Source organism: Stenella coeruleoalba (assembly GCF_951394435.1).
Source record: "Stenella coeruleoalba genome assembly, chromosome: 4".
NCBI classification, from domain to species: Eukaryota; Metazoa; Chordata; class Mammalia; order Artiodactyla; family Delphinidae; genus Stenella; species Stenella coeruleoalba.
In genome coordinates this window covers 74,241,489-74,254,823 of record NC_137149.1, presented here as the reverse complement: position 1 = coordinate 74,254,823, position 13,335 = coordinate 74,241,489, and positions in this window count along the sequence as shown.

The window sequence follows — 13,335 nt, the reverse complement described above, 5'->3', positions numbered from 1 at the left end:
TGATGAACTGGTGGTGGGAGACAATCCAGAAATGGTTTCCCTTAGCCTCTACCCCACCCCCAACCTTGCATTATTGAACGGCCGAGGGTAAGGTGCAGAGGTGCAGCGGCAGTATCAATAATACAGGCTTTGTAAGCACAAGAAAGTGAGTGTGAATCCCAGCTCTACTCCTGAGTCTGGCAAGTCCCTCAGATCTCGGAGCCTCAATTTCCTCCTCTGGAAATGCAAATAATATCTGTCCCAATAACCTAACCAAGTTGTTGTGAGAATCACATTAGGTAATGGAGAGGAAAGTGCTGTGCAAATTATCAAGTGCTGCAAATGTAGTCTAGTGATAACAACAAACACAGAACTGATGAATCTCATGTCTGTGGGTTTCTGCAGATCTGAGGTTCAGGTTCACTGATGAAATCTCCTTCCCTTATCTTTGTCAGATAACAGGTGGGAGGACTTGGTCAGCCTCCATCAGATGGAATTAATCATATTCCAACGTGGAAGAACCAGCCAACACCTTGCCCTCAGGCTCTCTTGCCCTAGAGCCCTGATCAGAAGCATGTTTCCGTACTGCCTACTATGTACCAGACCCCAAGCCAGACAACTTACCTAGGCTTTCTTACTAACGCTCTGCTTTGCGGAAGAGAAAATGGAGGATCCAGTAATGAAGACACTTGCTCAAGTTGACACAGCTGTTAAGTGGGAGGGCCAGGATTCTAAGGCAGGAGCTCTTTCCTCCCCACAGGGCACAGGGGCAAGTGTGGTTTTCCCTAGTTTTCCCATCTTACCTTCCCTCTCCTCCTCCTCATCTTCCTCTCTCCTCCCTCTCTTCCTCTTCCCCATGTCTTCTCCTTCTTGAGGTATGAAGCTTTCTTTACTAAATAAACACAGGAAATTTAAAAAGGAATGAAAATACAGCTGAGCAGGAGTAGAAACTCTGCTAAATGTGGCTTTTTCCAGAGTCCTCAGGGAAAGCGCCAAAGAAGTAAACTCTTGAATACATGGAGTTTCTGTAGTGTGTACAGTGTGTACATGGGTGTATGCCTGTCTCTGTAAGAGCTTCTTGCTTTAAAAGTATTGTTCCTAGGGATCCCTCCTGCACTGTTGGTGGGAATGTAAATTGATACAGCCACTATGGAGAACAGTATGGAGATTCCTTAAAAAACTAAAAATAGAACTACCATAGAACCCAGTAATCCCACTACTGGGCATATACCCTGAGAAAACCATAATTCAAAGAGTCATGTGCCACATGTTCATTGCAGCTCTATTTACAATAGCCAGGACATGTAAGCAACCTAAGTGTCCACTGGTAGATGAATGGATAAAGAAGATGTGGCACATATATACAATGGAATATTACTCAGCCATTAAAAGGAACGAAATTGAGTTATTTGTAATGAGGTGGATGGACCTAGAGTCTGTCATACAGAGTGAAGTAAGTCAGAAAGAGAAAAAAAAATACCGTATGCTAATGCACATATATGGAATCTAAAAAAACGGTACTGATGAACCTAGTGGCAGGGCAGGAATAAAGATGCAGATGTAGAGAATGGACTTGAGGACACAGGGTGGGAAGGGGAAGCTGGGTGGAGTGAGAGAGTATCATTGACATATATACACTACCAAATGTAAACTGGATGTCTAGTGGGAAGCAGCTGCATAGCACAGGGAGATCAGCTTGGTGATTTGTGACGACCTAGAGGGGTGGGATAGGGAGGGTGGGATAGGGAGGCTCAAGAGGGAGGGGATATGGGGATGGATATATATATATATATATATATATATCTGATTTACTTTGTTGTACAGCAGAAACTAACACAACATTGTAAAGCAATTATACTCCAATAAAGATATAAAAAAAATACAGACTAAATAAAACATAACTACATTTTAAAATTTGTTCCTATTAATTACACAAGAAATACATGAATACATTTTTATTGTAAATTGAAAAAGTTGAACATTACGGATCAAGTTAAACTCTCTTTTGATGCCTTTTATCCTATTTCCTATCCCAGATGTAACTATTACTATCATTTTAATATATATTTTTCTAAAACTGATAAAAATTAATTGTATATAAAAATTATATTTAAATTGAATTATTTTTCTTAATTTTTAATTATAAAAATTAATTTTATATTTTAAATCTTATATATATAATTTTAAATTATATTTTTCTAAAATTAAATTAAAAATTAACTTATGCATATTTAGCCACGAATATTTATGTATTTTATTTTTACATGTGTGGCATCAGTTGTACTTATCATCTTGTGGCTTGTTTTAAAATTTTTTATTCAATAACATATCTTGGAGATAACCTATGTCTGGCATATGTATTTACCTCTTTCTTTTATTGAAGTATAATTAATTTATACTTCAATATTGTGTTAGTTTCAGGCATTGCCTTGTTTCTTTACTGCTTCATAGTATGAAGCCTTGGTAATTTAAATAATCCCCTACTGATGGACTTTTAGGTGGTTTCCATTCTATTGCAAACAGTGTTCCAATGAGCAATCTTGTACTCCTATGTGAGTGTTGCTCTAGGGTAGATACTATAATGTTGTGAATCTGAATATAATGAAATTGGTTGATGGGCTTCCATCCTTCATCTAACTCCTGTTCTCAAAAGGCAGTCAGCTAAAAACCTCTTAACGATGATCGCTTGGCATCCTCTCATTTCAGCAGATTGTCAGTTTCGTATGATACAATTTTCATGATCTTTATTTTTGTGCTTTTGTGATATAACAGACTGACTGGAAACTGTTGTTTGCATCATTCTTACAATAATCAACTCTGCACTTGACATGGTTGAGTTGTGTGTGTGTTTATGTGTGTGCAGTTAAGGAATTAATAGTGTCATCCAAATTGCTCTCTCAAATGGCTATAATTAACTTATGCTCCTGCCAGCACTGTCCAAGAAAACCCATTTCCTAAACCTTCACCAACACCTGATATTTTCAAACATTAAACATTTTGCTAATCTAATGGGATGGGTGAAAATGACATTTTATTATTGTTTTAATTTGCATTTTTGACCTAATTTTCTTCGTATGGCAGAAATGTCCTCCCTAGGGAATTCTTACATCCTCATTAAGCAGTGGGGAGTCCCTTCCCCAGATCTGTGCCATCCCAGCACCCCTAGGTATGGGCTAGAGAAAGTGCCTGGAGCAGCGGTGAGGTCCAGAGTTCCACACACAACCTCCTCTCCCCCAGGGCTCTGGATTCTATATTGGAAATTCTCATAGCATCCCAGTCCAGCTCTGGACTATTAGGCTGTGTTTAGAAGTTCTTCAGAGATGCTTTAAGATGATCACATGCTCAGTTTCTCTGTGTTGTTTGTTTACCTATTGTAGGTGTTATATTTTATGCCTAATATGTCAATTGTTTTTAAACATGGGGACCTGCACTGTGGCATTTTAACAGTACGCATATATTTTCTGATTATGAAAATACTGCATGTGCGTTATTTAACACCTGAAAAAGTTTTAAAGAAGTATAAAGAAGTAGAAAACTATCTTTTACTCAAAGACAATGATGGTTAAGGTGAAAATACATGTTTTGAAGAAAATAAGTTTTCAGTTAGAAGCATATCAGTATTCTATCCAGATTTTACAAGTGTCTCCTATACTCATTTTTTTCACCACTCAGAGAGGTCGTTTTCTCTTTATTTCCTCTGTTATTTTGTTTATGAGTGTATTCCTGTGTCGCTCATTTGGAATATATCTTTTTTAAAAAAATTTATTTTATTCACTTATTTTTGGCTGTGTTGGGTCTTCATTGCTCCATGCAGGCTCTCTCTAGTTGCAGCGAGCGGGGGCTACTCTTTGTTGTGGTGCGCGGGCTTCGCACAGTGGTGGCTTCCCTTTGCTGTGGAGCACGGGCTCTAGGGTGCACGGGCTTCAGTAGTTGTGGCACGTGGGCTCCGTAGTTGTGGCTTGCAGGCCCTAGAGTGCAGGCTCAATAGTTGTGGTGCACGGGCTTAGTTGCTCCGTGGCATGTGGGATCTTCCTGGACCGGGGCTTGAACCCGTGTCCCCTTCATTGGCAGACGGATTCTTAACCACTGCGCCACCAGGGAAGCCCGGGAAGCCCCCTGGAATATATCTTTATACTTACCATTTAAAGCTGGCATGAGGTGATTACTCCTCTCACATGTCTACTGAAAGCTCATCAATCTATGAGGCGCTCTCGGTTGAGTGGGACTTCAGACCCTGAGGGTCTGTGTGTGTCCTCAGGGTAGACAGGCCTTTTAAACTACCCTGAGTGATAAGGTAACTTCATTACTATCTCACAGTTTGCTCAGGGACAACACCTAATTTGCACAAGGGCCGAGAACCCCAACTGGCAAGAACGCAAACCCTTTCCACGACTGGTGTTGGAGAGCATGACCTAAGCGGAAGCCGGAGGCCCTGGGAAGAAGTCTAGCGTGTGGCCAGATGGGGTGTAGGAGAGCAGTGTCTCCAAGTTTCACAGGAGCCTGAGCCTGCCCAGTGTCCCAGCTCTTCTGCTGAGCTCCCAGACTGTGCCAGCTGGGGAGACAAAGACTCCTTCTTGCCCCCCAACTCCCCAGTGCAGCCAAAGGGAGAGTCAACTGGCTGTTAATTATGCACACCGAATTCTTGGAGAGAGTTCTTCTTCCATAAACACAGAAGCTTATTCTTCATATTATGGCTAAGGTAAATGCACGAGGCTGCATAATTTTTCACAGTTGGATAGGAGGAATGTTGAATTAAATGCTCTGATTCATTTCAGTTCTATTGTGAAAATTATTTGTTGGCTGCTACTTATTTCCTCTCTTGATCCTTGGTTTATTTAATTGACTCTGAACACACAGCGATGATTGAAATGGTTTGCTTCAGAACAGATGGTTTCATGCTATTATATAGAAAGTGCTCTGAAAGCTCCAGCTTTATGAACTGGCGCTGTGATTCCTGGCAGCAATTATTTTAACAATTAAGACTTATTTCCCAATATTTGTTGGCACTTAAAAGTGCCATTATATCTTTGGATCAGTTGGCTGAAAGCAGTGGTTCCCAATCAGTGCATCAAGAATGGAGGTGGTTGTACAGGCCAGGGGCTAGCTTCTAGGAGTGCCGGTGAAGATTCTTATTTTGCTTGTAATTTTGGCAGCATTCTCAAGGGAGGACTCAATGTTTGAGACTAAGATGCTTGTGCTGGGATTACCACCCTCAGAAGAAAGCTCTGAATTCCAGGGTGAGCATGGTAGGATAAGGGTCAGAGAGCCAACTGGATGTCACGCCTAGCTGTGGCCTTGGAAGGGCCACCCTAAAGTAGATGGGGGAGTAGGAAGGGAAACAATGAGAGAGGAGAAAGGGGAAAGAATATGAAAGGAAGGAGGAAGAGCATGAAAGGGGCTCAGGGTGGTGAAGTTCAATGTCAAGGCTGACTAGCACTAGCAAAGACTTCTGGCTGGGGCACATGGGGCCTGAGGTCACCCTGCTTTTACTCACCAGCTAAGTAGACCAGGACACAGGGCACCTCAAGTCCCTGAGAGCCTTCCTAATTCTCAGGAAAGTTCCGTTTAGGCTAGTGTGGCCCTGGAGGGATGAGCAATGAAGGCCCCTTGGCTTCATTGCTGAGCTCCTTTGTGGAACCAGAAGGTGACCAGAGGTTCAAAGATCTTATTATTTTCTGTTATGGGCAGTTATGCAAGTACATGTAACACTGGAATTGAGGGTTGTTATACTTGAGGTGGTATCAAGGGGCTCCCTTAAAAGGTAAGGATCACATTCTGTTCTCTTGGATCAGTACTTCCTCCAACCAGTCCAAGGATCTTTTGGCTTCAGAAGATTTTGGTTCAGACTCCAGAGCTGATGTTTTTTAGTCGAGGGGGCTGGGAGAATTCCTTGAACTTTCTGAGCCTCGTTTTCCTTGCTTGAAAATGGAAAATGTGAGGACTAAAATAAAGTTTGAGGGTATGGAAGCTTTGTCAAATGTGAAGTGCTAGGTAAATATTAATTCTTATCTTCTGGAAGGAATCATCTTTAAAGAGATGTGGCTAGCAGCAGACATCAAAACTATGTGGTATGCACCCCAGTGTTCATTGCAGCACTATTTACCATAGCCAGGTCATGGAAGCAGCCTAAATGCCCATCGACAGATGAATGGATAAAGAAGAGGTGGTACATATACACAATGGAATATTACTCAGCCATTAAAAGGAATGAAACTGGGTCATTTGTTGAGATGTGGATGGATCTAGAGACTGTCATACAGAGTGAAGTAAGTCAGAAAGAGAAAAACAAATATTGTATATTAACGCATATATGTGGAACTTAGAAAAATGGTACAGATGAACTGGTTTGCAGGGCAGAAATAGAGACACAGATGTAGAAAACAAATGTATGGACACCAAGGGGGGAAAGCCACGGGGTGGTGGGATGAATTGGGAGATTGGGATTGACATGTATACCCTGATGTGTATAAAATTGATGACTAATAAGAACCTGCTGTATAAAAAAATACAATAGGGCTTCCCTGGTGGCACAGTGGTTGAGAGCCTGCCTGCCGATGCAGGGGACACGGGTTCGTGCCCCGGTCCGGGAAGATCCCACATGCCGCGGAGCGGCTGGGCCCGTGAGCCATGGCCGCTGAGCCTGCGCGTCCGGAGCCTGTGCTCCGCAACGGGAGAGGCCACAACAGTGAGAGGCCCACGTACCGCAAAAATATATAAATAAATAAATAAATAAATAAATACAATAAAATTCAAAAAAAACACTAAACTATGTGGTAATACATGCACACACACACACAAATATATGGCATATAAAAGTATATACACACACACACGAATTCAAGGATATGAATAAAATAGTAACCATATTGTAAAACTTTGCGTATGTACTTTATTATATACTGCAGGTTAGGGCAATATAAGGTATTTTTTCAGGTCACTTTTACACTATATGATTTATCCATTATACCCTGTATAAGTCAGCATTCTCCAGAGAAGCAGAACCAATAGGAAATTGGGGGACTTTCCTGGTGGTCTAGTGGTTAAGACTCCTCGCTTCCACTGCAGAACCAATAGGAGATATATATATATACCAATTTCTTATAAGAAATCTCTTGATTTCGTATACATATATCATTTCATATATTGTATCAAATCACATTTAGTAGGTATGTGATTAAGGAGGCTGGGCAGTCTAGACCCAGGAGATCCAAGCAGATATCCCAGCTTGAAGCCAGTGAGGCAGAGAGAGAGAATTCTTTCTCACTCAGCCTTTTATTCTATTCAGGCCTTGAATGAATTGGATGAGGCCCAGTCACATTGGAGAGGGCAATATTTATTCAGTCTACCAGTTCAAATGTTAATCTCATCCAGAAACACATTCCTAGACATACCCCCAAATTTAATGTTTAACCATATATCTGGGCACCCCATGGCCCAATTAAGTTGACACAAAAGATTAGCCATTACATACTCTCTTTAGGATTCCACTCTAAGTAGAAGATGGGGAAAAGAATGTAGGGAAAAGACCATATCCAGGAAAAAGCATGCGAATATGCATACTTACTATAAGGATTAATATAGATGCTGGAATAGGACTTGAGCTGTGTGAGCTTTCTGGCAGCCAAAGCAAAAAGGGAAACACCATCAGTGACATAAACCTCATTATCAGAATATAATGGACTGGAGCATACCAGTCCTTTAAGGGGAAATAAAAAAGGTTTTTCTAGTACTTACATAATAAATTCTTCAAATGAGATTTATGTAGGGAATACTCAAATGGGTAGTACCTAATGATCCTAACAATGTTTTTGTGGTAAAAGCAGTAATAGATATTTCTTCATAAAAGTTAAGGACGTGAAAAAAAAAAAAAGTTAAGGACATGACCTTAAAACGCAATACAGTGAAGGTAAATCGTGAAAGGGCCTAAGGTGATATGGTCCAACTAAGAAATGCTCTGTGGATATGGCTTTATTTAAGCCTAGAATTTTAGAGATTCTAACAGAATGGAAGAACTAGAGCTCTTCAAATGGTCTCCTGTACTTCAATTTTTGGCTATTTCGATATGAGTTGGGGAGCAAAGAGTGTAAGGGAATAACACTGGTGGTGATACTGTTGTCTGCCTTATTGTTTGAGGGTGGAGCCATATGTGCAGTCATTACTATACTTGCTAAGTATGAGCTAAATACATCTTACAAAACATGACTTATGGAGTCAGAAGAACTAGGTTTGAGTCACATTATGATATCTTAAATTTTGTGCTTGTGATGCTTGTCATATTTCATCTCTTTGAAAAGTTTCCTCGTATGTATGTAATGAGATAGAGACAAATTATCATGTTCATGGCTGTTATGGGAATTCATTTTAATGACCAGCTGTGTCATTTAAGTCTTTCTCCTGCAAGTGACAAAAAAAGCTCAACGTAAAATGGCCTAAGGAAAAAAGGGAGGGTCTTTTTGACTCAGTAAATGAAAAGTCCAGTGATAGGGCTCGTGAATTAGTTTCCTAATTGCTGCAACCTTGATGGTTTAAAATAACAGAAGTTTATTGTCTCATAGTTCTGGAGGGCAGAAGCCCAAATTAAGGTGTTGGCAGGGCTGCACTCCTTCCAGACACACTGGGAGACCTTGCCTCTTCTAGCCTCTGATGGCTACCTGGCATTCCTTGGTGTTCCTTGGAACCACAACTAGAACCACAATTGGAGTGATTATGGCTGTCACTCCAATCTCTACCTTCATCTTCATACCAGCTTCGCCTCTTTGTGTCTGCTTTCTCTTCTTCTGTCTGCATTTACTCTCTCTCTCTCATAGGAATGCATGGGCTTACATTTAGGGCCTGGATAATCCAGGATAAACTCCTTGCAAGATTCTTAACTTAATGACAGGTTTTTTTTGCCTCATAAAGTAATATTAATTTTTTGCCATATAAGGTATCATTTACAGGTTCCAGGGAATAGAAGGTAGATATATCTTTGTGGCCACCATTCAGCCCATCGGAGTTGGCTTCAGACATTGCTGACATCAGGCCCAAATTATGTCATCAAGACTTGGTTTCATACCATCGTTCAGCTATCTTTGGTGTGTGGCTTCGGTCTCAGGCTCCATTTATTGCAAGATGATGGCAGCAGCTCTAGATTTTATATCCTCTCTGCTTCATATCTGTTGAAATCAAATCCTTTCTCCCAGAAGTGTCGGTGAAAGTCTCACGGGGCATCCTTGTATCTGAGGAGTCACTCATCTGTTCCCAAACCCGTCACTGTGACCAGGGGAATGTGAGGCTCTAATTGGTTTGGCCTGAGTCATATGATTATGGTGTCAGCTCTTCTGGGACCACAGGCACTGGGAATTGGGGAGAAATGGCTCCCCAAATTAAAATAAAGGCTAGTCCCACAAGAAAGGGAAGTGGATGCTGGGTGGCAAGATAAGGAAACAAAACAAAACAAATTTTAAAACTCCACAAATATCTACTACTTTAGCTCTGTTGATAAGTTGCTTTAATAAGCCTGTTATTCATGTAGAAGAAGGAAGCTATTCTATGTAATACAGGAGGGAAAGGAAAGTTTCCAGGGGGAAGATCTGGTGAGTGGAGCACGAGGTGAGACTCAGGAGAGGTCTATTGAGATTTTGCAGAGCTGTGTACTGTGTAAGATGACCCCTGAGGGGCTTCATGAATCTGATAGTTCTAGAAATATGATATGTTTGGTTAAATCAACTGGATTTCTGTTTGGAATGGTGAAGAGATTGTGTTTGTATCAAGCTTGGGGTTTGGCCAAAGTATAGTCAGCTCTTGTAGATGAAGTTGAGAGTAGAGACCACCATTCTATATAAAACAGGGTTAATGACCTTATCTTCATAGGACTGTTGGGCGTCAGTGGAGATCTAGGGTATGAAAAGACTTTCTAACTGTAAAGGGATATACTCTTGGGAGGTACCCTTGTGGTGTTCTCATGACTTTCCTCATGAATTCATATCCGTGTAGGCCTGTTAGTTTTCCTCTGCATCATGCCCAGGCCGTATCAGGGAATCAGTCAAGAATGTAGATATATCTGCTGAAATTCCTCTTCCCACCAACAAAAGACCTCAGAGCACATCTCTACTGATGGTAAGGCATCTTGGTAATCAACATCGCCATCCACAGTTTATTGTGTGGACAACGATGCAAGGGTTGGAGCAGAGTTTCAACAAAGTGGACTTCTTATGTTACCTTACGTCAGGGACCCTTTACCTGGGACACACCCATAGGCATGTTGCATCTGTCGATCTACTAAAATTGTGTGCAGAATGTGTGCACGCAATTTTTTTTTTAAATGTAACCAGTGGCTGTTTTGAAATGCTAGGACTTTTTTCAATGTTTCCATATTTTATTTATTTATTTGGCTCCATTGGGTCTTTGTTGCTGCACGCGGCTTTCTCTAGCTGCGGCGAGCAGGGGCTACTCTTCGTTGTAGTGCGAGGGCTTCTCATTGCGGTGGCTTCTTTTGTTGCGGAGCACAGGCTCTAGGCGCACGGGCTTCAGTAGTTGTGGCACGTGGGCTCAGTAGTTGTGGCTCCTGGGCTCTAGAGCGCAAGCTCCGTAGTTGTGGCACACGGGCTTAGTTGCTCCGTGGCATGTGGGACCTTCCCGGACCAGGGCTCAAACCCATGTCCCCTGCATTGGCAGGCAGATTCTTAACCACTGCACCACCAGGGAAGCCCTGGTGTGTGCAGATGCATGCACGTGCTTCTCTCATTGTCCTGGGAAGAGGCTCCACAGCTTTCAGCAGATTCTCAGAGGAGTCATGACCCCTCAGAGGTGGTGTACTATTGACTCTCCTTGTTTATGGTAATGGGACTTTGGTGAAAGGTGAATGAAGAAACTTGAGAATTCTGACCCCACTCAGTTTTCAGCTCACTTATCCTGGCTCTTCTCTGAGGCTCTGCAGTGCCACTCAAACACTGCATTTTAGGAAGGAGCAAAACGTTTTGTTTGTGTTTGGGTGCTTGTTCCTTTTTTGAAAAAATTAAGTATTTCGTATGTATGTTTGCAGTTAGAAAGATAATGCTACTTCTAGAGAATTCAGAAATGAAAGAAAAGCAGAAAGATGCTTTAAAAATTATTTTAAAACCTCGTGAAGAAGTTTGCTGGCAAGAGAGATATGAGCATGGCCTTTGGTGTCAGATACACTGGAGTTTGTGTTCTGTGAAATTTGGGGAAAGTTGCTTAATCTCATCAAGTCTGTCTTCTCATTAATAAAGTTGAAATAATAATTGTACTTACCTCATAGGTCCTTGGGGATTACATGAGAAAATGCATGTAAAGTGCTTAGCAGAGTGCCTGGAAGGCAGTAAGTGCTTAACACATGATAGTGTTCTGTTGTGACTATTATTTTCTTTTCAGTCTTTTTTACATATTTGAGATCATACTGTGTTTACAGTTTCATATCCTGCCTTTTATCTCTTTTCATTGTACCATTACACACTCTTTGTTAATGTTAGTTTTAATGGCTACATTGTATTAAACACAGGAAATATACAGACATTCTTTGACTTACAATGGGGTTATGTCCCCATAAACCCATCTTAAGTTAAAAATATTGTAAGTTGAAAACACATTTAATACGCCTAACCGACCAGACATCATCACTGAACCTAGTCTGCCTTAAATGTGCTCAGGTCACTTAACGTTAGCCTACAGTTGGGCAAAATCATCTCACACAAAGCCTGTTCTATAATAAAGTGTTGAATATCTCATGTAATTTACTGAATACTGTACTGAAAGTGAAAAACAGAATGGTTGTAATGGTACACAGTGGTTGTAAGTGAATCAGTTGTTCACCCTCGTGATCGTGTGCTGGCGGGAGCTCTGCCCTGCCCAGCATAGTGATTTGTAGAGAGGATAGTACAGCATAATCACTTGCCTGGGAAAATATCAAAATAATTCGAAGAGCAGTTTCTACTGACTGCCTATTTTTGCACCGTTGTAAAGTTGAAACATCGTAAGACAGGAACTGCCTGTACTCACATTTACTTGACAATTTCCCCGTTCTTGGATATTGGGGGTGTTTTTGATTTTTAACTACTATAAAAGTATATTGTCATGAACAACTTGTTGGTATTTGTAGGTTTCCTCGTATCCAAGTCTGATGGTCCTATCAGTGTATTTTAGGCAAATGCACTTTTGAAACCAGTCTGATCATGCAGAGCACTGGGGCTTTTTTCAGAGGATATATGTGATTGCTGGAAGACAGTTGAAAGACTGGGAGATGGAGAACCATCATGGATTTTGCTTGTGACGGCTCCTTCTGGCCACTGGGAACTTTGAATTCTAATAGTTTCAATTCAAAGCAAAAGGAGGGGGACTTCTCTGGTGGCACAGTGGTTAATAATCCGCCTGACAATGTAGGGGACATGGGTTCGGTCCCTGGCCTGGGAAGGGCCCACATGCCGTGGAACAACTAAGCCTGTGCGCCACAACTACTGAGCCTGCTCTCTAGAGCCCAAGAGCCACAACTACTGAAGCCCTCGCGCCTGGAACCCGTGATCCACGACAAGAGAAGCCACCGCAATGAGAAATGAGAAGCCCGCACAAGGCAACGAAGAGTAGCCCCCGCTCGCCACAACTAGAGAAAGCCTGCGTGCAGCAATGAAGACCCAATGCAGCCAAAAATAAATATATAAATAAATTTATTAAAAAACAAACAAAGCAAAAGGGAAAAAAACACAGGAGAGACCAAGAAGTTGTATAACGATATGAGCTTGCCAGTTGAAATAGAGACCCTCTAATCATAGGCTTAAATAAGTTAGAAGTTTGTTTTCTCTCTCACATAATGGTTCTGGTATCTGGTATCATGGTCCAGGACTGATATGGTGGCTTTAGGGACCCATCCTCTTTTCATCTTATTCTCATCCTCAGAGTCCAGAACGGCTCATGCATCCAGCTTGTGGGAGTGGAAAAATGGGGAAGAAAGCAACTGTTTACTCTTTAGGAAGTTGCATGCCCCACTTCAGCTCATATTCCATTGGCCAGAAAATAATCATAGGGCCACACATAGCTGCTAGGGAGTCTGGGGTATGTAGTTCTAATTCTGGGCATCCTTGTATCCAGCAAAATATCAGGGGTTCTATTTCTATAGAAGAAGAGGAGAACTGATATTGAAGGAGAACTAGCTATCTCTGCCACATTAAAAAGCTGTCTCCTTTTAATACAAAAAGTAAACTTGAAAAGATCCCAGGTGTGGGTGATAATGGGGCAAAAAGAGTGTAAGTACTGCTACTAGAGCAATGAAAGTATTAGGGGTGTAAATCACATTTGCCTGTATGTCACCCCTCCTCCATCTTATTTAGATTCAGTTTCTCTTCTAAACTAGATGATTGGACACAA